Consider the following 26,996-nt stretch of genomic DNA (forward strand, 5'->3'; position numbering starts at 1 on the left):
GGTATAACTATATAACCTATCAAAACAGAGACAGAGGCTCCAAAAACATTTCTGGAAACCGAAAATTAATCAATTCTTGACGACGATCCGTGAGGGGGTGAGAAAAAGTAAACTGTGTGTAAAGTGCTCCATACATCTACTAATTCGCAAGCACTTTGAAGACTTAACAAGCATTTTCCTAGTTTTGTTTTCTGAATAAGAACCACCTAAACTGATGTTGCCCAAAGTATCATCTAACATGACATTACTCCCCCTAACCCAGTATTATTTCATGTTCTACCATGTTACACAATATTTTTATTATATTTTCGGAAATAATGGCCTGCCATACATCAGGAGCATACATATTCATAAAAGTCAGCAGCCTGTTATCCACAACCCCATTTGCCATCACAAAACGACCCTCATAACTTGTTTAAATTTTGCAACTGATATTCTTATATCTTTCCTGAATAATATATAATCTCCCTAAAACTACTTTCACAACAACTTGAGATCTCTCCATTAAATGTTTTATTTAGTATATAATCGTTATCTTTTTCTTTGAGGTGACGTTATGTTAGTGATGTCTTCCTTTTCGCCAGGCCACTCACACCCTTAATGTTCCAACTCAATGATTCAACTGGGCAGGTGGAAAAGGTTGCTTCTCAACTGGTGATTATTAAAAATTGACAACCTTACCAACCACAATGTGTAACATATGTTACAAAAATGTACTGCCTTACCAGAGGTCCAAACCAAATACAAGAAGAAAAAAGACAGAGAAAAAAGTAATAGCAATATTATAAATTAAAGAAATGAAGGATCTCTCATTGATCCAACCCATTGTTACAGTATTATACAGTATGATTGCAGTATTCTAAAATCCCAAACATAGAGCATAAAATGCACAAAGTTTTAAAAAAAAACACTAACAGTTGAACTGATATGATCCAGCTTACAACTAGCAACCTCCATTAACACAGCATGCGACTCAACATATAAGTCACCCCTGGAATCTCCCCACGCAACATACAGCACATATCTTTGATAGTGAAAAAGAATGATGAATTCTTAGCTAAATTAGTCAAACCATATCCCGCAATAAGCTATAATGACATAACTTTAACATTTTATAAAACAGTGGGCCTCATTACGAGTAGGGCGGTAAGGGATACCGGGCACCGTTAAGGAGACCGGTGCCGGTAATCCCTTACCGCCCTACTACGAGTTCCCTTAGTGGGTCCCTCCTTCAACGCCTGGTTTTACCAGGCGTTATGGACGGGACCCGCTAAGGGACTTCAGAGCTAATAATGGTACAGCGAATTGTGGTACCGTTATTAGCTCCATCCCCATTCCCATTGAGCCCTATGGGGGCTCAAATGGGAATGGGGAATAGTTCTCGGAATGGGGACTTACCGGGTCCTCCAAGGTTGGAATGACCCGGTAAATCCCTATTTCGCCAACCCGGATTCGGAATGAGGTAAGGGGGTAGCCATGGTGCTAATAGCACCATGGCTACCGCCTACCTCGTAATGAGGCCCAGTGTCTAGAAATCAAGACTATGGGCCTCATTACACGGTAGGCAGTAAGGGTTTACCGGTACCGGTATTTTACCAGTACCGGTAAATCCTTTCTGCCTTACTACGAGGTCCCTTTGCGGGTTGGGGTATTTAACACCTGCTTTTTGCAGGCGTTAAAAACCAACCCGCAAAGGGACCTAGGGAGCTAATTACAGTACCGCAATTTGCGGTAACGTAATTAGCGCCTTCCCCATTCCCATTATGCCCTATGGGGCAAAAATGGGAATGGGGAAGGGCAATGGTGGAAGGGGGAATTACCGCCCCGCCAACTTTGGAATGGGGCGGTAATTCCCCTTTCCACCAAGGCGGTGCCAGTATTTTACCGGCATGAACCATGGCGCTAATAGCGCCATGGTTCTCCGCCTACCGTGTAATGAGGCCCTATAATCAGGTAATACAAAGAGCAATCCAACGAGTACTTAAGTGAGTTCTGTCAAATAACATATCAGAAGCAAATAATAACACACTAGAAATACAACATGATGCCCCCTGCCCTCATTGAGAACTTCATAAAACCATGAACATAAACATTACAGATCTCTCATGGTACTGTACTCAATGTAAGACACAAGTATAATCGAAAAGTATGTAAACAAGCACACACATATATGTGGCATACATACAGATTCATACAGCTTACATGTTCCAGTGCTATACAAAATCGGGACCCAGGGACGCAGCATACGTTGGGAAATAATCCGGTACTTAATTGTGCCTGATATTTTGTGCCCAGTAGAGACGAGTCCCTCAATAATAAGGACGTCTTGCAACATAAGCTTGAAAGTCCCAAGCAATTTTTTTCAACTTACCGAACTCCGATCGGCAGCACTCCTCCCCGGGAAACGAGGTCAGCACTGAGCACCCAGCAAACAAATTAGCATCTTCACCCCTGCCATTAAAAATATACCCGCACACGTACACTGTGACTGTGAATTCGTAAAAAGGGGTCTTAGAACCTGATACCCATTGCAGCATAACAACTGTTATACTGAGCCAGCGACCCTATCGACCAATATTAGGATTGCTCATTCAAAAATCAATATAAAAAACATCTCATATTGCATAAGAAATCAACACATTAAACATTCTTAACCATAACTGACCACATACATAATACTAATCATGAGGCACGTTTCTCAGTGGGATAGTATTGATGAGAAATTATTTGGCATTTTCATGGTCAGAAAAAGAATAAGTGATGCCATTGAATATTAACTTAAAAACTGCTGGGAAGACCATACCGTATTTTAGTTTTTCAATTTTAACCCGCTGCTTCACTTAATGTCTTCCTATGTGCAACCACATCCTTGCGAATATCATGTGTTTGTTCCAAATAATGTCTCCCCGTCCTCTAGCTCTCCTAATTATCATTTCTTTGACTTGAAACCTCAAGAATCTGATCACAAAGGCTCTAGGGTGTTGATCAGAAGCAGCTTTGGGAGCCAGGGTGTGATGGGCTCTCTCTATTTCCAACAGCTTATCAGGAGGAACATCTAGTAATTTGGACAAGATTGTCTGTAGGAATTTGTAGCATTCGAATTCACTTATCAAATAAGAATTTGGAATGTATAGGGGGAGTTCTGGAGTTGTGGCTTTCGCAAGGAAGAGGAGCTGTGAACCAGTGGGGTTCAATGATGATACCAAATACAGTGCTATTTATAATTTGTGTGTGACTACATTTCCTGGGTGACAACCCTAAGGACACCACCAGCGGCCACACCGAGTAGCTGGTATTGACGTCCCACTTGTCTGGGTTTTCTGCCGTGACGCAAGATGCATGGGTTACCAAATTCTACTTTATTGCATCAAAGTTGTTCAAAGCAGGAGCTCCAGATAACACCACCTCAGGTAATGCCCGGGGGCCCATAGTTACAGCCTTAACAAAGGCCTCAGGGCATTACCTGAAGTGGTAATGCCCGCCTGCCAGGGGCTTATTGCTATTAGTACCCTAGCCCGTAAGTACAGGGTACTAAAATAATTTTTTTCTGTTGCGAAACGCTCAAGCGTTTCACAACATAAATAAAATAGTTACAAAAATGGCCGATATGGAAGGGCGAACGTAGTCTGTTCTCCCCTTCCATGGCGGCCATTGTAAATAGTAAAAAGAAAGTAAGAAAAAAAATGGCCACCATGGAAATGGGAGAAGGGACTGCATGTAGTCCCTTCTTACTTTCCATAGTGGCCATTACAAAACTAAGAAAAAAAGTCAACAAAGAAAAATGCCCGCCATGGAAAGGAGAGAAGGGACTATGTGTAATCCATTATTACTTTCCATGGTGTCTTGTCGCAGATCGGGAGCAGACGCGCTGATGAGAGAAGTGTTTCCAGCATGTCCGCTCCCAAAAAGGAGCACAAAAGCAGGTAAGTGGCGAGAGGGGGCGGAGGGAAGAGAAATCTGTGGAGGGGGAGAAGGGGAGGGGAGCAGAACTTACCTGATTCCCCAGCAGGAGAAGATGGGGCACAGGGATTACCATGTGGTAATTACCCCGTTCCAGGCCTCATTGACTGGGAGGCTGTCACCCACCCCCCGGCTAGGTACTAATTGTTTATAGCCATGCAAAAGAGATTCTTTCTTCAGTTTATTTGCTGTGTTATGTCACATTATGTGATACTAGTCTAGGTGATGCTACATCAGGTGACCCTATGCCATGGCAAAAATTCAGGGCCCATATATTCTTGTCCGATTCCTGGTGCCGCTCGTCTGACTGCCCATTGACACCTCAAAGACACTCCAACTGTAGCATCACTCAGGCTTACATGGGATTATGGTAAATTGCAGCTGGACATGCACCATGAACAAGCAGCAGACAAAGCCAGCCAAGCACCACATCCCAACCACAACATTACCATGCTGTCAAGCAACATTAAACATTTACACTTTCACTATGATCCCAACATGTTTTATGCAATGCCACTGACCCAATGTGCTTTGGGTAATGTGCTCCTAAATTGACACTAGTTCACACATTCAATCCTTGGGGAGAATGGAAAGATAGACCCATGCAATTTAGTTGGCCCTACACTCACACAGTCTCTGAAGGTAGCCCCTCCCACGTGATTTGAAACCTTAGCCCTACCCCCTCCTCTCACCCCCTCAAAGTTTCAGTCAAGCTGCAGCCCTGCTTGGGACAGCGCCCCAAATGATGATATGCATGCTCTCTGTCCATTCAGAGTTGTCAATCATGTGACACGCACAGCACTTCTGAAATGGAGTGCTGCGTGTGCTATAATGAGTGATGATGGCCTGTGCAGTACCCAATATACTTCTAAAGTGCCGTGTTCTACTATAAACAGCAACACATTTAGCAGTGTGAAGTAGCACTTGTCAGAATTTTGCAGTAAAGCACATCAACCCTACCTAGCGCATGGGTGCACAACATACGGCCCGCGGGCCAGTTGCGGCCCGCCATGCCCTTTTGACCGGCCCGCGAGGCACAAAGACTTTCCTAATGGAGGGCGGCCCGCGGCCACCCTCCATTAGGAAAGTCTTTGTTGTCTTCCGGGCCGGTGAAAACACTGGCCCTCATTGGCTCAGCACACACACGCACCACGTCGCTCCACGAGCCACGTAATGCGTGTGTGCTGCACCAATGGAGGGCTAGCACTACGGCTGGCGTGGTCCATAAGGCTTGATGCCGGAAGGCATTTCAGCCTTGGACCACGCCAGCCGTAGTACGATTCCAGCGTTCCAGCTTACCTGCCTTCCAGCCTTCCAGCACGTCTCCGGTAAGTGCTCTGTTTGTGTTTGTGTGTCAGGTTTGTTTTGCTTTATGTTTGTGTGTGTATGTTGAGATGCGGGGGTGGGGGGTTGTGTCGGATGTGTATGAATGTTTGTATTTGAATGTATTTTGCGTGTATGTTGAGATGCGGGCGTGTGGGGGTGTGTCGGATGTGTATGAATGTTTGTATTTGAATGTATTTTGTGTGTATGTTGAGATGTGGGGGTGGGGGGTGTCGGATGTGTGTCGGATGTGTATGAATGTTTTGATTTGAATGTTTTTTGTGTTCTTAGTTGGGGGGTGGGGGTTCGGGTCTGTATGGGAGCATGTTTGTGTGTGTGTGCTGAGTTGGGGGTGGGGGTTCGGGTCTGTATGGGTGCTTGTTTGAGAGTTTGCTGATTTGGGTGGGTGGGGGGTTCGGGTCTGTATGGGTGCATGTTTGTGTGTGTGCTGAGTTGGGGGGGTGGGGGTTCGGGTCTGTATGGGTGCATGCTTGAGTGTGTGTGTGCTGAGTTGGGGGTGGGGGGTTTGGAGTTGGGGGTGTGGGGGGTTCGGGTCTTTATGGGTGCATGTTTGTGTGTGTGCTGATTTGGGGGGTGGGGGGTTCGGGTCTGTATGGGTGCATGTTTGTGTGTGTGCTGAGTTGGGGGGTGGGGGTTCGGGTCTGTATGGGTGCATGCTTGAGAGTGTGTGCGCTGAGTTGGGGGGTGGGGGTTCAGGTCTTTATGGGTGCATGTTTGTGTGTGTGCTGAGTTGGGGGTGGGGGTTCGGGTCTGTATTGGTGCATGTTTGTGTGTGTGTGGTGAGTTGGGGGGTTTGGTTGGGGGTGAGGGGGCCATGGGGTGGGGGCTTTGGTTGGGGGTGAGGAGGCCATGGGGCATAGTGTTTGGTTGGGGGTGTGGAGGCCATGGGGCATAGTGTTTGGTTGGGGGTGAGGAGGCCATGGGGCATAGTGTTTGGTTGGGGTGAGGGGGACATGGGGCATAGTGTTTGGTTGGGGTGAGGGGTCCATGGGGCATAGTGTTTGGTTGGGGTGAGGGGGCCATGGGGCATAGTCTTTGGTTGGGGGTGAGGGAGCCATGGGGCATAGTGTTTGGTTGGGGGTGAGGGGGACATGGGGCATAGTGTTTGGTTGGGGTTGAGGGGGACATGGGGCATAGTGTTTGGTTGGGGGTGAGGGGCCATGGGGCATAGTGTTTGGTTGGGGGTAAGGGGGCCCTGTGGCATAGTGTTTGGTTGGGGTGAGGGGGCCCTGGGGCATAGTGTTTGGTTGGGGGTGAGGGGGGCATGGGGCATAGTGTTTGGTTGGGGGTGAGGGGGCCATGGGGCATAGTGTTTGGTTGGGGGTGAGGGGGCCATGGGGCATAATGTTTGGTTGGGGGTGAGGGGGCCATGGGGCATAGTGTTTGGTTGGGGGTAAGTGGGCCCTGGGGCATAGTGTTTGGTTGGGGATGAGGGGGCCCTGGGGCATAGTGTTTGGTTGGGGGTGAGGGGGCCATGGGGCATAGTGTTTGGTTGGGGGTGAGGGGGCCATGGGGCATAATGTTTGGTTGGGGTGAGGGGGCCATGGGGCATAGTGTTTGGTTGGGGGTGAGGGTGCCATGGGGCATAGTGTATCTAGGGTCAATAAAATATATATAAGTTAAACAGGCGAGATACAATAACTAAATAGAAATAAATTATAACAATGGAAAATGTGTAGTACAAAATGTAAGTTTGAAATGCAAATAAAAATCGTTACCCCTCAAAAACATTCTTTTTCTATGTGTTTAGTACAAATTGGGGGTTTAAAAAGCCTCCTGCCACGCCCCGCCTACCGCCCCGCCCACATTTACTTTTCCGCCCACTATAGCCCACATGTAAGGTACTTTCGGCCCTCTGTCAAAATCAGTTGTGCACCCCTGACCTAGCGTTTTAATATCTATCTGGTTGTGTAAATGTAAGTGTATACGTTTATTACCTGAATTCATAATGACTGAAACATGCAATGCATCAAACGTGGGCTCTAAGAGTAGCGTGTGTTGCTACAGTCTTCTGGCCTCAAAGCACTTTAGATCAGGGCGGTCACTTTAACCCAACACGGTGGTACTGATGTTATAGAATTTACAGGGATGAAAGGCAGAGCCAGCAATCTTTGGATTGGAATTCGTTACCTGGCGGCTACCTGCTGGTGGCGGTTTCTGACCCACTACATATTCATCCATTCAGCTGACACCATGAAATATGCACAACAACGTGGTATCCCACGTTACGTCACAGTGCCCCTCCCACCTGTGTGTGTGTGTCCACTCTCCCGAAATAACGCTTGCAGAACATCCTGCTCCCCGGCGTCACTCACTGGATGGAAGCACCTGCTGCCTGCATCACCCGGCGTATCTCTGCCCACACTGCTGATGTCACTGCTCAGCCATAGCACCCCTCCCCTTGCCAACTCCCCTCGGGAAGGGTCAGCGAGTGACTGGGAGCGGCAGTAGCCACAGCCACGGGCAGACACCCCCAGCTATCACCCGACAGAGAGACACTCACAGGGGGCGGGGCGAGCCACGGCACGCGCTGACGCCCGCACTCCCCACCACACTGACAGCGACAAGCACACACGCAGACCCAGCCGCAGCGCGGGGGGCGCCTGGCACGCACAGCCACGGGGGTGGCACAGCCGAGGCGTGCCGACGGGCTTACTTCCAGCTCGGCGAAATAACAGTGCCAGAGGGGGTGCGGCCAGGCCCCACCGCCGGCCGTCTGCAGGTAAGTCACGGGAGGCCGAAGGTACGGAAGCCGCAGCAGCGCCGCCGCCTTCGGCACGCGAGGCAGGTTGTTTTCTGTGAAATGGCCATGATGGTGGCGGGCGGAGTGAGGGGACGCCTGGCGCAGTGAGCGAGCTCCGGCTAGGGCTGGCACGGTCACCAGCACCCACTTCCAGCAGCAAGCCCACGGGGCGCAACCGGTGCGGGATGGGATGGTGTCCGCACAGGGCAGCACTCAGCACCCGCCGTTAGCATGATGTACCCCACAGCATGGCCGTGGAATGCCAGGGTAGTCTGCTCTCCAAGGCATAGCGCTTGATTTGTGTTTGCTGATGGTATATGTTGAACATGTAGCTACATTATGTAACTGTGGGTACCCGAATGTAAATATATGGACAATTCTGAGCAGATCTAATACCCACTGTATTTTGGGAGGCGGGATGCGAAGCCGGCTTGATCCCAAACTACTGCACTGTAAGCCTCCCCACGGCACGAGGGCGTGCGTTATGAGGTGGTGCGTGCTGAGCATGACGATGTGTTTTGTAAGCCTCTGTGTGGGATGAGAGGTGATGTGTCCAGGTACACCCGTCGCAGGGAGTGCTGATCTCGCCAAGCCCTCTCTGCATACCCCCTGCACGTGGTTGTGCCCGTCACACTCTTTCTGCGCGCCTGGCACTGCTGCACTGTTTCTGGGCACCTGGTGCCGTGGTAGTGCTGCTGTCATGCCTCTTCTTCACATCTCGTGCTGCGGTAAGTTGTGCTGCCACACTCGTTCTGAACAGCGGCTGCCTCTAGTTCTGCTGCCGCCGCGTCTGTTTAGACGGCGGGCGGGCAGGTAGGCCACTGTGTCAAATTGTTTCGGTTGTGATTGATCGTGCCGCTGCAGCACCTCGGTAGCACTCCACCTGCATCACTGTAGACTAGAGGAAGAAATGACACTGGTACCCCACTTCTTCAGACCCGCTGCGGCCAGGCCTGCTGTTTAGTTACGTCTGACGCAGTAACCATTTCTACTCTCCTAGGCACGTGTCATGCATGAACAGTGCTCCTGTGCTTTTGCAGCAGGCAGTCCTCCCAGTGCTGCTCTGCTTCACTCTTGGTGTGAGCAGCAGGTGTTCAGTCGCACATTCTGCGCACCTGAGGCAACGCTGCTGCCGTCATGCATCTCGTTTCTACACCTGAGGCAGCAGTGTGCATCTCTTCTCTACACCTGAGGCAGCAGGCAGCAGTGCTGCTCTTTAGCGGTGAGGGAGCCAGAGATATCATGGCTAGGGCCGAGCTAGGGAAATGGCTGCACAAAACAGGGGGGTGGGGTAGAGCAGGGTGAGTGACCATAACAAAATGAAAATAGAGTGTTATTTCTATAGCGCTTTCTCCAAGCGCTGTACATACACCATATGTGCAGTTCAATAAATGTGTACCAAAGTTGGCACCCATTTATCTACCTCGGAAGGATGAAAGGCTGAGTTGGTCTTGCCGGGATGAGAACCATCATATCACACACTAATCCCCTTGCCTCTTGTTTTTGTTAGCAGTGCTTATGCCACATATGTCGCTAATGCCACCATATGCGCCAAAAACGGAACGGGCGCGAGGTATCGCAAACGGAAGTGGGGAACTTTGCAGCAATGGAGTAGGCATAATGGAAAGCGTTCCTGAAAATGATTACACTGGACAGTGCGGCATGCACTTAATGTGTACAAAGTTGGTTCACTGGAAAGTCATGGTGATACAGTAGAGTGACAATGGTGTGACAATGTAATGCGATTCCAATGATTGAATGCAACTACTGTGGACTTATGGAATGCCCCCCTCCCACCATCAATCAATAACGTACCTATGAGAAAACCCTCTTAGACAAAGTGGAATTCCAGGTTGCACCTCCTGGGTCGACGTGTGAAACACAGCTGTGGGCAGAGCTGCTTGGCAGAACAACTTCTTGTTAAGAGACTGTTATTTTGTGGCTAGACTTTGTAAAGTTAAAAAGATATGTAGACAAACCGTGACACACATACAGTGCGTGCACATGTGCACGGCAGCGCAGGTCTGCTTCATGAGTCATGCAGTCGGAGTAAAGGCCGATGCAAGTGCGTCTTTTTTTTAAAAAAATGTTATTCGGACGAGTGGCCGAGCACGCAGTGGGGCTCGTGGCAGGCCCCTGCTTTTGGCAGGCACTGGCCCAAGAGGGGGTTCAAGCCAGAGCCCTAAGGGGGGGGGGGCTCGGGCCCTGCCGGGCTTGCCAGCTCTACTGCTCTTATGCGCTCTCTGTACACCTGATGCAGCAGGCAGCACTGCTGAATTCCTGCACGCTCTGTACACCTGATGCAGCAGGCAGCACTGCTGAATTCATGCGCTCTCTGTACACCTGATGCAGCAGGCAGCACTGCTGAATTCCTGCGCTCTCTGTATACCTGATGCAGGTAGCATAGCTGGTCATCAGATTGTTTTTCTACATTTTGGAGCTCATTTCTGAGTTTTGCGTATTTTGCAAAGGGGGGGTCTGTTACGTTTACACTTTTGCACAGTCAGGCCCCCTCCACATCATTTTCTACTTTTGAACAGCAGAGTGCAAAAGCATAGTGAAAAAAGGTGACATACTCGCCTCTATGCCACCCTTCAAAACCCCACTGTGCAAAACAAGCCTGACATTTAAGCATGTCAGGTAGCGTTTCCTACGAAATCAGTCTGCTTTTTGCTGGTGTAAAATGCAGGCAGAATCCATAGGAAGTGGGTTAGCTAGTGGATTTGAAACTATATATCCGTGCGCTAGTGATCACCTTCAACTTCTAATGCAAGTGAAGTTAATCAATTAGATGTGTGCTGGCAGCAAATCACTCTAATCCCACCAACCCATCCACCCAGGTTGGTACAATATAAGAACAGATTTAATGGTAAGGGATGATGATACCACAGCACCAGAAAATAAACTGTATGTCACTTGAATTTAGTGAGTTGAAGTAGTGACTTTTAATTCAGTAGTAAGCAGCCGACACGTGTTTCGACACACTGGTCGTTTTCAAGGCTGAATAGTTACACCAATCATAAGAAAATTAAACATAATTAAATGTAACCACAAAAGACTTTGGTAAAACACAAATAACATCACAGATTGTGAGTAGCATTAGGCAGAACCAAGTGTACAAACAAATAATGAATTTGATACAATGTTCATGTATACAAAGTATTCAAACAAGGGAAAATCAACAAGTCAGGAGTGAATTATAAAAAAATATCATACCACAATTCAGGTAAGGAATGAGGTCAGGAATTACGTTCAATGTTGATCACCAATATCAGAAAGAATCAAATAAAATTGCAATTGGTTGACTAGAATCATTCATTCCATTAAAGATTTGAGTGGATAGGAGTAATGACCCCCAAGTGATTTCTAGTCCAAAAATCAGTTGGGTAATAAAGTGATAGTGAATAGTCCAAATAATTTGGTGAAACCAGAAATGTAACAGTTTACACCTGAAGTATCACATACCACCAGCATTGGATCCTAGCCCAAACGAGTTCCAGTGTCAAAATCTACAAGGAAAAGGCCTTATTCAACTGGGCTCTATGGTGGGAAAACAAGCATGCAGTGGGTAGTAAAAGCTCTTGCAAGCAATGTGTATGCATGCAACACTAAGAGCCGTGTGCCGATCATAGAAAGAATAAAGAGTGGGAAGTGTAAGACAGCTGGGCGGAGCTTACCACTGGAAGCTTGGAACAATTTTTTTTAGGCCAAATCCACAGATACAAAAAAGGCAATGTAAGATTCGCCAACACCAAATGGGTTAGATTCAGCAAAACTCCCACAGTGTTTACTCCAACTCTGCAAACCACACAAGGGGCAGTAGGGGGGCAAGCGGAAGTGGAAGCAGAAGCCGAAGCTCAGACGAGGACAGCACCCGGCCAGGCATCTTGACTCATTCCAAGAAGCGTTTGGGGAAATAATTGACTCTGACCTGGTCATCAACTAATCTAAACGGGTGCTTACAACCCGTTACATTTCAGCTCTAAATAAAGGATTGTCATTCTCACCAAGTATTGGTACTGATTTTGTAAATTTTCAGATAGATGTCTTCAAATTCTTGAAGATTGAAATTGAAAAAAAATGTTTGCTACTCAAGTAAAAACATATATTTCTAAGCCAAAACTGGACCCCCCGAGCACTTTCATCATTGGGGATATTAACACTATCGAGACTTTATTTTCTTTGAACCAAGAGGTCAGTACTGATCCTAACTCATTGCACCAGCATCTGGGAATGAACACGCTGCATTTGAACTTACCTGAACTTAAAGGGAAGTCCAAATTCACACCTCAATTTGCAGCAGATAATGTCATTGAGACCTTTCAGACTGCACTTACCAATGATATTCATTCCTATTTGGACAAACAAAATAAATTTAAAATATGATCCAATTTAACGTTCAATGAAGCCAAAGCCCTTGAAAACCTCTCCAAGGACAATTGTATTGTCATCAAGGAGGCAGACAAGGGGGGTAATATAGTGGTGCTGAATACTGAAGATTACATCCAAATGGGCCCTAAACATCTTAACAGTGCCGACTGTTATAAACGTCTGAAATCCAATCCAACTAAACGTGTGTATTAAACTATTTGATGTTTGGTATAGTAGGGGGTATCTCACTGATGATGAAAGACAATTCTTAGCAATAACGGAACCCATGTTACCAACGTTGTATTTTCTGCCAAAAATACACAAGCCTCTTACAGTACTTCTGGAGGTCAGACCAATAATGAGTGGAATCAATTGGGCCACTGAAGGCCTATCCAAATATATTGATGAAGCTCTGAAACACTTTGTTGTTCAAATGAGTTCATATGTTCGTGATAGTACCCAGATTTTGCAATGTTTGAAATTGATTATTTGCTAGCTACCATTGATGTTGTTGCATTATACACTAACATTGATCACCATCTGGCACTTCAAATGATTGATTATATTTTTCGCAATACTTCAGCGTCATATGCTGAAAGACTTTTTGGAATTTGTTATCCAATAATGTTTGTATTTTCAATGACCAATATTTTCTGCAACTGAAAGGAGTGGCTATGGGAGCCACGTTTGCACCTTCCCTAGCAAACCTTTTCATGTCCTTCTATGAAGAAACTCGTGCTCTTAATCAACAACTGTTCCATTCTAACATTATAATTTGGCGACGCTTTATTGATGTTTTTATCATTTGGAAAGGCACACAAGAATCCTTTGACATTTTTTTTTGTACACACCAATAGTAACACGTTTGGTATCAACTTAACAGGCACTTGTAATTCACATGAAATTGACTTCCTTGATTTGCATATCTTTATTGAAGATGGTCAGCTGCAGACTAGAACATATCGAAAGCCAACTGAGGTGAACTCGGTCCTGTTAGCTCACAGCACTCATCAACGCTCTACCATTGATAACATACCGTTGGCGAGTTCCATAGAGCTAGACGTAATTGTAGCCGGCTTATTGACTACCATAAGGAATGTAATATCCGTAATCAATGTTTCCTTAATCAAGGCTATCGAATGGATACCATTGATAAAGCATAGCCAAATGTAAACATGTCTCTCAACCTGACCTCTTGGCGGATCAAACTAAACCTACAGACTTCCCCCAACACATTTCCCTCATTACTCAATATATCACTGATGCCTCGCTGTTATACAAACTTGTCCATAAACATTGGTACATTTTGAGACTCGATAACGATCTTGCACCTTTTTTGACTCCAAAACCGAAATTCACTTTCACCAGAGTGCCCACAGTTAAAATGAAAGTGAGCCCATCCTTCTTCCAAAATAAATTGTCTGGGTCACAGACTGACTGGCTACAACAGCCAGTGGGGTTCCATAAATGTGGAAATTGTAATCAATGTGTATGGGTCCATGAAAAATGCAAGGTGTTTCAAGACAGTTATGGTGTTCGAATCAACATAGTTGATTTAATTAACTGTAAAACAACCTTTGTAGTGTACACCATTATTTGTCTGCAATAAGCTTTATATTGGTAGTACCATTCGGCAGAGGCGTTGCTAGGGGGTGGCTTAGGGGGCTATAGCCCCAGGTCTTTTGGTTGTAGCCCCGGATAGAATCTCAGAGGCTACCTAGCCCCGAGTCCCGACAGTCCCGACATTGGCGTAGCCACAGATCTTTTCCAGACCTAGCAACACCCCTGCCATTCACCAATTGAGAATCCGAATTAGAGAACACCTATCTAGTCTCTCTGTCTTTACACTGGGAATCCAAACACCAGCAGGATAATACAGCTGATCTGCGATTCATCGGATCGATGAAAGTACGAAAGGGGAAAAGAAGCGGCAAGTTTCGTTTGACACGTAGACAAATGGAAGCCACACTAATCTGCTTCCTACGATGCACTACCAGAGGTCTAAACACAGACCATGAGATGAATGTATTTTTATAATTCTAGCACTCACCAATGAACCATTGTAAATTTGTATCACATCTCACCAGTATTTCATCAGCCCTTATGAATTTCCTCACCAGCTTTGATGTCTAGTTCTGTATTTCCTCCTGAGTATTCTTGGAAAAATTATATTTGATCCCTTTGTAATCCATTTATTGGGAATACACTGGGATGTTATTTACATTGTGCATTCCGAATAGAGATTTTATTTGTTTCATCATTTTGAACTTCTATTAGTTTTGCACCAAGCTCTGCAATATACCTCATCCATGTGTGGGCTCGTGCCTTCTTTGCTTGAGGAAAACATTTCTTCATCTCTAAATTGAGGACTTATTTTCTACAACTATAACATATAGTTCTTCATTAGCTATCATTCAAATCACCTGGCAGACTTTGCCTTGGCTTATACTAGGGTGCACCACGGCAACTAATGATGCTTGTTTACTGTGACGTCACATGCCCCTGCGTGTGATGTCACCACGCGGCCTACGTCACTTCTGTGACATACGCGGACTCGATATCAACACAATGATTTGCTGCACTCGCTCGCAACTGAGCAGGGTATCTCCCGTATGATTTGGATGCTCAAACGATCGAGAAAGTTTTTCGCTACATATTTTTCAATACAATTTATTCTGTTGGGACCTTAGGCCCGCATTGAAGAGTGCCTATTTTCCTAATCCAGGTATCATGATTCTAATCCTTATTCTCACCTTTGGGCCGCACTCTTCATATTTTTCTTTGTTAACTCATAAGACCAATACCAGAACTCCCGTTATCAGCATGTGTAACACTTAATAGCCTGATTAGCTTTCTATTTTTCATGGCTTCAGCCCGTACTACTTATGCGCTTGTGACCCTAGTTTTGAGTAATAATTCATTTGCTCAATACTATGTTTAATTTTAAACTACTTGAATTTTGACTGGGCATTTGCCATGAATATATCTGTCTCTTAAATCTTTGCAGGCATTATATAGTCATGAGCCATTACGGCTAGATGCCCATCGACTCTTCAAATTACCAACCTTTCCTTTGAGGTGTCCCCAGTCCATACCTGACTAAATCTCAGGTATGTAGCACACCTCTTTTGGAATTACCGTAGCCCGGCACATGGGCTCTGTCTTTACCTTACCTCTTGTTTTCATATTTTACATTTACTAATATAGGATTAAGTAGTGGGGGATGTTCCAAGCATGCAGTGGTAAGCTCCGCCCGGCTGTTTTAGACTTCCCACTCTTTATTCTTTCTATTATCGGCACACGGCTCTTAGTGTTGCATGCATACACATTGCTTGCAAGAGCTTTTACTACCCACTGCATGCTTGTTTTCCCACCATAGAGCCCAGTTGAATAAGGCCTTTTCCTTGTAGATTTTGACACAGGAACTCGTTTGGGCTAGGATCCAATGCTGGTGGTATGTGATACTTCAGGTGTAAACTGTTACATTTCTGGTTTCACCAAATTATTTTGACTATTCAATATCACTTTATCGGCTAACTGATTTTTGGACTACAAATCATTTAGGGGGTCATTACTCCTATCCACTCAAATATTTAATGGAATGAATGATTCTAGTCAACCAATTGCAATTTTATTTGATTCTTTCTGATATTGGTGATCAACATTGAACGTAATTCCTGCCCTCATTCCTTACCTGAATTGTGGTATGATATTTTCTTATAATTCACTCCTGACTTGTTGATTTTCCCTTGTTTGAATACTTTGTATACATGAACATTGTATCAAATTCATTATTTGTTTGTACACTTGGTTCTGCCTAATGCTACTCACAATCTGTGATGTTATTTGTGTTTTGCCAATGTCTTTTGTGGTTACATTTAATTATGTTTAATTTTCTTATGATTTGTGTAACTATTCAGCCTTGAAAACGACCAGTGTGTCGAAACACGTGTCGGCTGCTTACTACTGAATTAAGTCACTACTTCAACTCACTAAATTCAAGTGACCTACAGTTTCTTTTCTGGTGCTGAGCGCATCATCATCATCCCTTACCATTAAATCTGTTCTTATATTGTAGAATCCATAGGAATCCACAGCATTTGCATCAGCATTATAATACATGCTGGTGCAAATGCTGGAGTATGTGTATAATGGAGAAGAATGGCAAAGCAGAATCGTAACTTACGATCCGCTTATCCTCAATGCCACACAAATGATAAAAAAAATGATGTCTATTGGTAATGTAATGCGTAAAAGTCTTAGGCATGACTTTTATGCATTTATGCTAGGCCTAATTTAAAATAAGCTCCCTGATGTAGCATTGCTGTAGTCACACTGTTTATGAATTCTACAAGCAGGTAGCACTCCTGTTGTGCCACTAATTCTGCACACCTGTGTGCTCATGTTCTTAAAATGCATAATTTGGCAGCAGGGAGCTGTTACATGTTGACATACATGCATGCTGCTCCCCGCCGCCAAATTTTAATAATTTGCTCGGTGGAGTGCAAAAGGCGGCCACTTTTTGCCCCACACCTTTGCACTCCACCATGCAAAGTGAGAGAATGCTTTTAATTGTGAGTGCCCCTTGCCATGCTTGAAAGGCATGCAGCGCTCGCAATTGCACGCTGCTTGACCGGCTTGTAAGTCGGCAGCATTTAATTTTCATTATGAACACTGCTTACCATGCATGCATGGTAAGCAGTGTAGACAATTACAATTAAACCCTGCCTGACACATCGGCAGGTTTTAATTGTAAACACTGCCTGACAGCTGCCTAGTGTTTACAATGATACCTATGGGGTGACCCTGCTTTATGCTGCTGCATAAAGCCAGAGTATCCCACAGGGATCTCCAGCATTTGCGCCGGCATGAAAATCCATGCCAGCGCAAATGCTGGAGAAAGTGTGGCGGAAAGGAAGAGAGGCGGTGGAAACGCAAGTCGCGTTCTGCCCATTCTCTCCACCATACAAATGAATAAAAATGGGGGTGATGTTCCCCTTCCACTAATGCCGCGCCCCCCTAGAACATGAGCTCCCTGGTGTTTGTAGCACTGTAGTTGTCCCCACTGTTTCTGTCAGCTGGTACATGCCAAATTGATTAAACAAATAGGAAAAACATGTTTTGCTGCTAACAGAAATGAACCAGAGCCTTTATGTTGCCCGATGTAGTCAAATGGTGAACTCGGTACATCAGGACCCACCGCGGGGAAATTCCTGCATCACAGGCTTCAGTCAAAGGGATGTCCTCGATGCCACAAGAGGTCCTGCGGTATATTGTTCACAGGCCACACTGATGCCACTGCACTCTTTTCCTAGATCTGCTTCTGGCAGTGCTTGGGCGGCACACAGTCCTAGAGCACAGCCTTCAGTTAGTAATGCTGCTCTCACACCGTTTCTGTGCAGGATCTACTGGTGTTTCTCTACCCGAGGACGGTAGCACAGTTGCTGCTGTCAAACAGTGTCTTTGCAGCTGTAGCCACTGGTGGTTATGTTGTCACGTTTTCTGTACACTCGACGCAGTACTCTGCGTCTTGAACACTCTTGCAGGGTGACATTTTGCCTGTACACTTTGTGCTGGCAGTACTGCTGCTGTCACACTTTGCGGGTATGCCAGGTACTGCTGCTCTATTCACAGTGCCCCTTTCTGTACATGTGGCACGGTTTGTCCTTCTGCTGCCACACCTTGTTGTCTGCTCCTGGCACGTGCAGTTCTGCTGACGCCATTGCCCGCACAGCTGTGCAGGCAGCTCAGTCCCTGGCACCGTGTTTCTGTGCACCTGATGCATGGAGGAGCCCTGCTGCCACACTCTCCATACTTGCTGGAGGCTGCATTCCTGAGGTCAGGCTGGCTCTGTTTTCCTGGGGAAATGATAGGGAATATCACATACATTCCAATGAAAAGAAAACAATAAGAACGCTTAACTGCATTTTGGACGTGCCCAGTGATGAACATTACTGAGAATAAGGGGGTTGCAATACTGGGAGACGTTTAGCTTCTGCTTCTAGGCCAGGAGAGCCTGGTTAGCTTGAAACCAACAGCTAGCAGGAGCTACTTTTGGCTCCCCGGCCAACTGGTACCTTGCAACCATGCATATGTGACCTTACATTTGAGTATGTGAGAATGTTAATCAAGGCGAACTAGGATACATCTAGTACACATTTAAACATAATGGATCATACATAGAGGGCAAACAGTTAAAGTTTGCATTTCATGTGGAAGTTAGATTTGTGATGCGCTGCATCCTTGCACCTGGTTTCCCAGCCGTATCTCCTACCTACTGGGTGACGCCCGACACTGGGGTGCTGCTTTTACCTCCTGCTCATCAAAACTTAATTTTGAACCCTGGAATATAATTATGGTGACAATATCTTCCCAAAAATATGAAAACCATCCAAGTGAAGTTGACCTCAGCAGAGTTGATACTAGGGTGGGGCTCGTGGGGGGCATAGACTCAGGTCTTTTGGTTGTAGCTCCGGATAGAATCTCGGGGGGGCTATATCAAAAAGTCTAGCTAGGCCAGAGTTCCGCCAATCCCCACATTAGTGTAGCCCTGGAGACCTTTTCCAGACCTAGCAACACCCTGGACCTCAGAATTTGCTCTCTTATTTCTAGCTGCACTAAGTTCATACTGTATTCCCAAACAAATTCTGCATGTGCCTTCTTGCTTAGCAGAACCTCTAAGTAATCCGAGTGGGAGTGGTAGCCCATGTGGGGCCCTCCCATCTGTTAATGCTGGACCCTGAATATTTCCACATTTCTGTTTTGCTCCTCGAGTGAGATTTTGTTAACTGGGTTTTGTGACTTGTGATGATGACTTGTGTAAGGAAGTACTTGGGAATGTATTCTTAATGACGTGGGCAATCATATTTCTTTGGTTGCAAAGGTGGAATTTGTGACTAGTAATGAGTGCCTTGTCATTAGTGGTGATTTCAATGCAATATTATAATTTCGTCGATCACGAGAATGCCTTCGATGCAACATGCACAATCTGGAAGCCATCTTGGAGTTCCCATCAAAAAGACCTACACCACCATCTGCTGATGCTAAAATCTGAGCAGCAAAGTTTTCAGATTGTCATTGGGCACACATCAAGCACATGTCCTAGGAAACAGTTTTCCCTGTGACTGCTCTTTCATATATGGAGTATTTTAGCCATTGAACGCTGAAGTGAGTGACTGTGGCCATTCCCTTCAATACTTTCTATAGGGGCCTACAGATTGTGGGAGGTTTGGGATTTGGAGCTGAAAGAGTCGTAACATCTCCCTCCCCATGCACAATACATTGGAGCCGCCAAGTGCTGGCGGGCACTCTGAGACGATAAGAGTACTGCGGTGCTGTGCCTTTCTCTGTCTTGTTTGGACATAGTGAGACGTCAGTTTGGTCAACTGTGGTCTCTCTTTGTAAAATGCACACTGAGCGTCGTCACTTAGTGGCGATCCTGAATTCAATCATGGCTACCAGGGTCTTTCCTTTGCCCGATGGTCTCCTGTCTTCCAGCCGCTTTCTACCCCCATTGCTGTTGCATGCAGTGCGTCTCCTCTTTGTTAAGGTGGATTTATAATCCTCAGGTTCAAGAAGAAACTTTGATCTGCAGAATCGGTTTCACAGAACCATTCGGCCCCACAGCAGCGGGGGTCTTTACCGGAATGTTGCTGATGCCTATGAGGGGGGTTGAATCAAAGTTGAGAACCTTCTGCCAATATTCTGAAATGACTTTCAAAAGGGGACTTCCACTGCGCATAATCCTAATGTTCTTACCACTGCAGCAAGTCATTCACCTAAGGGTGTCGATTCGCCCTCGCTCATCGTGTTGGCAGACTTCATCTACACCCTAGAATCTTGGCTTTGGTGCGGGGGTTACATGGTGAGATCTGGGTCCATTGGCAATTCAGGAGTCGTAGAGCTTCACCTGACCAATCAAGGCATTGCCTGGTGTTAAGACGGATTTCTGAACTCTGTCCTGGTGGCGCAGAAGTTCAGAAGGCCAACCTAATTACTTGGAACAGGGTAACCTCTGGACAAGCCAGACCAATCAAGGTAGCGATCGCGGCGGTCAAGACTAGGTCTCAAGAGGGGTGAGGGTGACTGAAAGCCCGCAATGAGCACACAAAGCAAGAGCGCTTACAAACTACTCCAAACAGTTGTTATATCAAAAATATAAACACATTTATTTTAAGGCCTTTAAAACAATGACCGTAGCGAGAAAATCACAATATCACAATATTAAACCAACACATACCATATCAACACAATATATATACAAATACACAGTCGCAAGCGTTTAAAGCACGAAATATGTAGTCCACCTGAAAGGAAAGGAAAACAGGCAGTGCGATAACGCTTTAGACTCAGTTCGCCTTCAGAGGCACCTAACTAGATGGAAGTCCGAGCCCTGCGAAGAGTGGAGCCTTGTGCTCAAAGTACCTGCCACGCCGGTGCCAACGGGCAAAAGGGGAAGCTCTTCGGAGGAAGTCAGGCAGTTCGGGTTAGTGCACAGCAGAAGGAGAACAGGTTCCGCAACTCAAGCGCAGCCTCCACAGCGGGCAGAAGCAGAGCGCGAGTACGGCCAAAAGGGTGCTGTTTTTACACAGCAGGGAAAAGCAATGGGATACTGCAGGAGGGTGACCAGATCCTAGCTAAACTACTCACCGGTCCCCGAAGCAAGCAGACCCAGGCTTCTCCACGTTAGTTTCAGCAGCTGGCAGGTTCAGAAGAGCAGGGAACGCCTCGTAGTCGTGTAGAGCAAAAAGACGTCCCAATCGACGAAACCAGCACAGTTTGTTGCCGCAGCAGGACAACGGAGCGGCCGTGTGTATTCAAGCCAAATGTACACTCCTCCCTTCAGACTTGGGAACGCCAAGTGTACGAAGCGTGGGAGAGTGACAAGGACTCGAAATACAACACAACCTGGCGGCGGTTACAGAGCAGGACTCCCTTGTAAGCTGGTCAGTCAACTGGATGGCCCAGAGACACTTCCGAAGGCTTACTTGGCAGGAGATGATGAAGTCGCCGGGAATAGCTGTTCCTGCTATTCCAAAGGTCGAAGCACCAGTACAGGCCTTCTGGTTCGATCCAAGGAGGAAAGGGTTTCACAGGACGACAGCAGTGCAAAGGAGGATTCCTTCAGCGGGTCACCAGCGATTCCTCGGTCCAGCCTCTTGGTTGCAGGATACTTGGCTCCTGTATTCCTTCGTTCGTGAGAACTCAGGAGATCGACATGGTAGTGGTGTTTCCAGCTCCCTCTTATCCACGGTTCCCTTCGCGCCAAAACGGAGGGGAGCCAATGGGAGATCCGCTCATCAACACACATACCATACGCGGACCAATCACGGACCACGGTGGTCCCAGGCATTCACACCACCCTAGACTCTCTGGCACCCAGGATGTGTATTGGGACCAGACATCCCAGCCCACACCCTGGAGGCACACAAACGACATGTAGAAGCCCGCGAAAGCAACCACGTTTCGCGGGAAAGTACATGCCCAAATAAGGAAGGCCCCGGGTCTCTCAACCTGGGGAAGGTGAAGGGAGCAAGACGGTCAGTGGACAAGACAAAGGAGCCTTGTGGTCTGGCCATTTTGGGAGCCAGGCCACCATTTTGGGTTCAGTGCGAAAAACGTGCTCAGAACGCCAAAAGGAGCTCAAAATAAACAAAACGATCGCTGCCACCATTCGAGTCCCTGAATGACTTGCACCGATCAAATACCATCCTAAAAGAGTATCTAGGCCTGTAGAAGGCTAGAGACCCAAGAGAGCTGTAACTTAGCTTACAGTGCCCTCTTGTGTCATGTTGCACTAAAGCCGCAACATGATAGAAGAAACTACGGGAAACAGCGTTCCCCGGTACTGACTGTCTTAAGGGCATGTCAGTTTCCCCGTAAGAAAAGGAGCGAAAGCCCAGAGGAGTGCTGCAGAAGGCTGCACTTCTCTGGCAAAGTCAAGAACAAGGTGAAAAACAACAGCAAAAAGTTTAGGGGTTGCCACATGGAAGGAAAATTCCCTACAATTACGAAATCTTTCCTAACACCTGGGGATTATCAGCCATGTACACTCCCTCTGCTTTTTGTAGGCATACATAAGGGTCTAATTAAGGCACCTTTTCCCCCAAAGTTGATCAATGCACCCGTCCTTCTTCAGGTTTCACAAATGAAACAATCTTGCTTGATTCTACAGCACTCTGCTGGCAGGTAACATGGCCAGCATTGAGGAACTATGGATGGGCACCGGGTAAAGTAAGGGCATTTGGAAGTAGCTTGCCCTGAAGCCAATAAATGTCAGAGACTGAGCTCAATCTCCAATGAGTAATTGGGACCGATTTAAGCATATCCCGTTTAATTGTTTATTTTTCTGTAGGTCACACTCACCCCTTCAATCCTGCTTATTTTAATGGCCAGGGCGATGGGAGGCTTGGTGGCATTCTGCAAAGATATATTAAGCCACCGTGGCATTCAGACAGATAAGAGGCTCTGGAATATCTTGTCATTGGGGGCAGAAGCAGATGGGTACACGTGGCAACATATGTCTATATAGTTGCCAACACCAAGAGAAAGCTGACTGCTTGCAGGAAGGTGCTCTGAGTGCAAATAAGGGACGAGGTAACATGTTTTGTAATATTGTGACACTAATTCAGTGGAGATGTTTTTTGGGAGGAACAGCTTGCGGCCAATTACCATTTACAGAATTAAGGGAAAGTTGGAGCATGGCTGGATCTTATTCATGGTGCTATTTATACTGTTTGGTCAGATTTATTTTTTAATAATAACATGAAATGGTACTTTAAAGTGAACCGTTGTGGCCCTTTAAGTGAAGTAGCGCTTTATTGGATGGATGGGGATGCAGAATTTACTCTTACAACAAATAATGGAACCGACTCAGGAAGTTAGAAAAACCACGCTGTTTTATTATCAATTGTCTAAAACAGGGAGTACAACGGACGTCACACAACATCATCTCTCCCGACATTTCACAAAAAAGGGATTTTATAGTAAAACTCTTAATCATTGACGTCATACTACGTGGCAAATTTAAGAAAACCTACTTGGGATTGTGGTTGGCTTATGGGGAACATCTAGGTATACATTCTATGAGGGATAGGATTGTGATTGAGTCTCTACAGTCAGGTGGACACCTATGCTCACCCCTAGTGCAAGTCATCTTCATTGTCATAAAATACACACAATTTCATTGGCTCTCAAACTATAGGGCTCTTTGCTGCATGGCCCTCTATAATTGGTTGGCACTCTTCTACCCTTCTGCAAAATGTCACTCGCTAGCAGCACACAAGCTGGTACCCCAGGTGTTGGTGGGCGGACTTGACCAACTCTCCCCACCCAATTAGCCCCGCATCCATCATAACTCATGCCTTTTGCCAGATGAATTGTCTTTGAACTCGGCCTTGCAAAGTATCACTGCTCCTGTGAATAGAAGGGAGTGTGAGCATGCTCTTATCTTTAAGTCTCATAGCTTGCTCATCTTCTATTTTCATCCAAACCATGTGACGGGAGACAGTGTTTGAGCTCCTTTCGCTCATATATAATAGTATTAAATGAATGAAACTTGACACTCGTGGCATCTTTCCTTTGCACCTTAATAGGGGCTTGTCTCACTTCTCACGTTCTTTGTATCTCTTGAAGATAGATAACCAGTTCTTGGCTGCCCTGGCCTTTGACACTGGGCCGGGCATCCTTCTGGATTCTTCCTTGCTCGTCAGCTGTTTTTCTCTGCTGTGCGACACTTCCAGCCCTTCTGATCATGGGGTCCTGGTTTGCAGAAACACAACGTGGAACATCCAGATTCTATATAATGGCAGCATCACCTGCAGTCTATTCACTACGTATAGCCATCGTTATAGTCTACTTGCGTTACAGCATCGGTACAGTTTGTAAATGGTTTGCATTTTCTTCAATGCTCTTCACACTTACAATCTTCATTTCGCACATGAAAGCTTACTTGATTCTTTACTTCGTCATCTGATTCTTATGGTCTATTCGTCTTCTCTCTCGGCATCTCGTCTTGGTACGCCGTCCTTGCTTCATGTGACGTCACCAATCTTCTCTTCCATACATCATTATGCGTCTTCAGGGATCTCCCCTAAGAGACCGTTAGCTCCATGAGGATACATGAAAAAAAGGTTTTCTCAGTTGATACTTTGTCTCAAAGGCTTTTCGTGTTATAGGCATCATCACTGGTGTGCTTTTCACATATTCCGGTTTCCAACAAATAGGCAAAATGGGGGCGGGACTTCTGGTATAGGTTTTTGGCTGCTCTACAAAAGAATTGTAGGGTTTTCATGTCTACGCATAGACAGGTCCACCTCCACTAGAGGGGGTAATTTTGCTCTGAGTAAAGTGTGAAATGGGAATGTAAAAGCAAGGCGTATTGCTTGTACACTTCGATTTTGCACTCTAGCTAATTCTCGTGCCTTTGCAAGGCAAAAGGCGGGGGGGGGGAAGGGCACAAAGTGGAGCGTACATCACTGCTTTGCTTTCCGCCTCCATCTTGGGTGAGCAACCAGGTGTTACGCCTGCAAGAGATTTTTATGCAGGTATAAAACCAATGGATTCCTCTAGAATCTGCCTCACATTTGCACCTGCTAATGAGCAAGCAGATTCCACAGGGATCTATTTATAAATGCCACCTGCAAAGCGTAATTTGCAAGTGGCTTTTATTTTTTTTTGCAAACTGGAGTGTAAGAGTGGAGAGTAAAGGCGATATCGGGGGATCCAACAGCATGTAATTCACAGACGGTCCCTTACTTGCAATTTTATATCCCCAGCACTTGCCTCAGCACACCCTCCATCTTGGAGGCTAGCATTTACCATACCTTGCACTTCATCTGTTGCTCACCCAAGAGCGTGGGCACGCCAGCACCTACCCCCCAATGCCTCGCCTCCTCCCTTCTGCACTTGCACGTTCTGAATACTCACAAAACGTAGTAGGTTTGTCCTTTTTTCCCTCCACTGTATTTAATATTTTCATGTATTTACTGTGTCTCATTCCCATGTCCCCTCCCTGTTGCCCTGTGGACACTTTGAAGCAGAATTGTTTTGCTGTGTAAGCACCTAATAAGAGAACGATATATATATAAAATACATTTGTTGTGCTATTAGATAATGAATTTAAAGTGTTTTGTGCAATTGCTGAATAAAGAATGACTGTGTATCATACTCCCTATTTGGCATTTCGATCCTAATGAGAATCCATTGTATTTCCTAAGGAATTATATCTCTTATGAAGTTAATAGGAGGGTTATTGTTTTTTTTCATACATTTAAGATGTGTTAATTTTATATGAAAATAGATTACATCTATTCCAAGTATGGTGTCTTTGTGTGTGTGTGCACGTGGCAGGGACACCATTTCACCAAAATGACAGGGGTAGTGGAAGTGACATCACACAATCCTTGGCATCTGATGACATCAAAGGAAGTGATGTAATTTGACCCCGCCCCCAAGTGACATCAGAGGAAGTGATGGCACATGACCTTCAGATGCATCAAACACACGTTTTTCCAGGCACTCTCATTTCAGCTAATTATATGGCATAAAATGACAACAGGTAAAGAATGAGACGTGCTGCTAACTGGTGCACCTCACATTTCAAACATCTGCTTATTATAGCACTGGCCAGCTCCAGTTTTTAGCAGTTTAGAACAATGTGTACATGGTCATTATTACTAAGGTTTAAGGCTGAGTTCCTCCCCAGTATTCAAACCACCAACAAGCAGGCTGCAGACATCTGTGCATCTGTATTCATCTACAGCAGCACCCTTACTTTCCAAAGGAACATTTGAGAAGCTTTGACGCTCTTACTTTGAGAGCGCATTGATATTGATATTTTATTTCTATCGCCCTCGTACACAAGTGTTTCAGAGCACGACAAGGCAAAGGAGGGGAACAGGGGAGAACAAAACGGCGATCTTACTAGGCCAAGTGACATTGAGAACGCGCAAGTGCATGGGATTGGGATAGGGGAAAAGTGCATGGGAGGGGGGAGAAGTGGAAAGTGCGAAGCAGATGAGAAATAGATAAATAACAATAAATAATAAAGGAAACAGAGGTAATGCAGCCAGCAATTTGCAAGTTCTAGGTTTAAGGCAGCAGACAGGGTAGGTCTGATAAGTGCAGGAAGAAAAAAGGGGCGGCCTGTATGGGTACAGATACAGACCCCAGTGCAAGGGGTGGCCCGGAGGCAGTGCGGGAGGGTGGCAGGGTGAGCAAGTACCTGGGCCCGGAGGACAGAGGGTGGCAAGGTGCACGGTGCCAAGAGAGAATAGATCAGTAGAGGAGAGGGGGAGCGAAGGCAGAAGAAAAGACGATGGTCTGGAGGTGCTTCCGGAACCGGAGTTGGTTCTCCTCAAGGTTTAGAGTGGCAGGGAGGCTGTTCCAGAGGGAGGCCCCAGCTGAAGACAGATCTCGAGCTCGAGAGGGTGGTATTTGCGGAGGGATAGCTGAAGGTATTTCGGACCCAGGCCCCAGAAAGTCTTGTGGACAATGCACAGGGTTTTGAATTTAATCCTTGCATTCACTGGGAGCCAATGGAGTGATTTCAGAGCTGGAGAGATACGAAGTCTTGCTG

General features: G+C 46.1%; 1 protein-coding gene across 2 annotated transcripts in view; it reads left to right on the forward strand.

The window, feature by feature from the left end:
- ARHGEF37 (Rho guanine nucleotide exchange factor 37) overlaps positions 1-26,996 on the forward strand; it is a 496,119-nt gene that overhangs the window by 131,873 nt on the left and 337,250 nt on the right. Inside the window, exon 1 of one of the 2 annotated variants that reach the window (XM_069651404.1) lies at positions 7,583-8,026. The exons of the other annotated variant lie outside the window; for it this stretch is intronic. The gene's annotated coding sequence lies outside the window, so the exon portion shown is untranslated. Of the gene's footprint in view, positions 1-7,582; positions 8,027-26,996 lie in introns of those variants that run through there. 2 annotated transcript variants of the gene reach the window in all.

The sequence above is a fragment of the Ambystoma mexicanum genome, chromosome 3p (genome assembly GCF_040938575.1).
Source record: "Ambystoma mexicanum isolate Mex_15411 chromosome 3p, UKY_AmexF1_1, whole genome shotgun sequence".
NCBI lineage: Eukaryota > Metazoa > Chordata > Amphibia > Caudata > Ambystomatidae > Ambystoma > Ambystoma mexicanum.